Here is a 2,193-nt window from a genome sequence, read left to right on the forward strand (position 1 = left end):
CAGCTGGTAGTTAGAGGCACAATAGACACCAATGTTTTCTTTTTTACAGTTTCTTGTTGTTGTAGGCGTGCACGCGTCTATCGAATAAGAAATTGTCGCCTGATACTTCGTAGATTGGCACAAGTAGACCAAACCATGTTTCTACAGTGTAGAGACAATACTTAACAACCATGTTTCTTTACAGTTATAGGGAGACAATAGAACAACCATGTTTCTCTACACAGTTATAGAACCAATAGACCAACCATGTTCTTGACAGTTTATAGGGACAAATAGACAAACCATGTTTCTACAGTTATAGGGACAATAGACAACCATGTTTTAACAGTTGTCAGAACAATAGAACAACCATGTTTCTTTACAGTTGTAGGGACAATAGACAACCATGTTTCTTTACAGTTTAGGACAATAGACAACCATGTTTCTACCAGTTGTTAGGGAAACAATAACAACCTTGTTTCGTTTAAATGGTAGGCGACAATAGACAACCATGTTCTACAGTTGTAAGGGACAATAGACAACCATGTTTCTACAGTTGTAGGACAATAGACAACCATGTTTCTACAGTTATAGGACAATAAGCACAACCAGTTTCTACAGTTGTTAGAACAATTAGACAACCATGTTCTTTACAGCTATAGGGACAATAGACAACCATGTCTTACAGTGTATAGGCGACAATAGACAACCATGTTTCTTTACAGTTGTAGGGACAAATAGACAGAACCATGGTTTTCTTTACAGTTGTAGGCGACAATAGACAACCATGTGTCTTTACAGTTATAGGGACCAATAGACAACCGATGTTTCCTTTACAGTTATAGGGGACAATAGATAACCATGTTTCTTTACAGTGTAGGGGGACAATTAGACAACCATGTGTCTTTACAGTTATAGGGACAATAGACAACCATGTTTCTTTTACAGTTGTAGGGCTTATCGACATTGATGTGCCACAAAAAACATCAAAACACTTTTCCTAATATTAGAGTTGCACCCCATTTTTCCCTCAGAACAGAACTCAAATCATCAGGGCATGACTCTACAAGTTGTTTTGAAAAACGTTCCACAGGATGCTGCGCCATGTTGACTCCAAGCTTCCCGACCGTTTGGTAAGTTGCGCTGGCCTCTCCTCTAGCCTGTCTTAACTTCAGACTGGCTTCCTCTGCTCTGTAACTTCAGACTGGCTTCCTCTGCTCTGTAACTTCAGGACTGGCTTCCTCTGCTCTGTAACTTAGACTGGCTTCCTCTTGCTCTCCTGGCTAACTTCAGACTGTCTCGCCACTTCAACAGTTCCTCCTCTGCTCTGTAACTTCAGACTGGCTTCTCTCCTCTGCTACTGCTACACTTCAGACTGGCTTTCCTCTCGCTGCTCTGTAACTTCAGACTGGCTTCTCTGCTTCTCTGCTACTGTCAGATGCGCCTCTCGCTCGTATTAGATGGCTTCCTCTGCTCTGTAACTTCAGACTGGCTTCCTCTCTCTGCTAACTGTAACTTCATCGACTGGCTCCTCTGCTCTGTAACTTCAGACTGGCTTCCTCCTCTCTGCTCTGTAACTTCAGACTGGCTTCCTCTCCTCTGCTCTGTAACTCTCAGACTGCTTCCTCTCCTCTCTCTCTAAACTTGGCACTTTTAATAGCCGATAGTGACCCAGTTTGAATCCAATTGAATTAAATCTACATATTTAGAGTAACCCCTATTTGCAGCCAGATAGCCAGTTAAGAGGACTATTAACACTTTCTCCAAGTCAGACCTTAGTATTCTCCTCTGCCTAGAATACTCTACCAGCATTGGTTGGTTCTCCACCGCAGCCACAGCAGCTTATGAGTCACTGAGGCTTATTGCTTTCCAAGTAATGACAACTATATTCCCGCTCTATAGTGCACTACTTCTGACCGGGGCCTATAGCGATAGGGATCATGAGGACCATAGGGCTTAGGTCAAAAAGTAGTGCGCACTATATAGAAATAGGGTGCCATTTGGGACACTGGCCACTGATGCATTTCTCATTGGTTGAGAGATCAACTCAGTAGGCCATTGTCTATTGAATGTCGGTAGAGTAACGAAATCGTTCCACTTAAATGTTGATCCATTAATGATGTTCTCAACCACTTTTTACTGTTCTGTTCAAGCAGGTGTTGATTGTGTTCGCAGGTCAGGTGAAGCGATGAAGCCTTCCCGGTGGGACTGGAA

At 42.6% G+C, this 2,193-nt stretch overlaps 1 long non-coding RNA gene across 1 annotated transcript; it reads right to left on the bottom strand.

The window, feature by feature from the left end:
• Window positions 1-1,347: 1,347 nt before the first annotated feature.
• LOC139025734 (uncharacterized) lies at window positions 1,348-1,698 on the bottom strand. The gene is made up of 3 exons (XR_011477352.1): window positions 1,631-1,698; window positions 1,505-1,597; window positions 1,348-1,394 (listed from the first exon to the last, which is right to left on the bottom strand). It is a non-coding gene; the product is annotated as an uncharacterized lncRNA (long non-coding RNA).
• Window positions 1,699-2,193: the final 495 nt, after the last annotated feature.

This window comes from Salvelinus sp. IW2-2015, unplaced genomic scaffold (assembly GCF_002910315.2).
Source record: "Salvelinus sp. IW2-2015 unplaced genomic scaffold, ASM291031v2 Un_scaffold3180, whole genome shotgun sequence".
NCBI lineage: Eukaryota > Metazoa > Chordata > Actinopteri > Salmoniformes > Salmonidae > Salvelinus > Salvelinus sp. IW2-2015.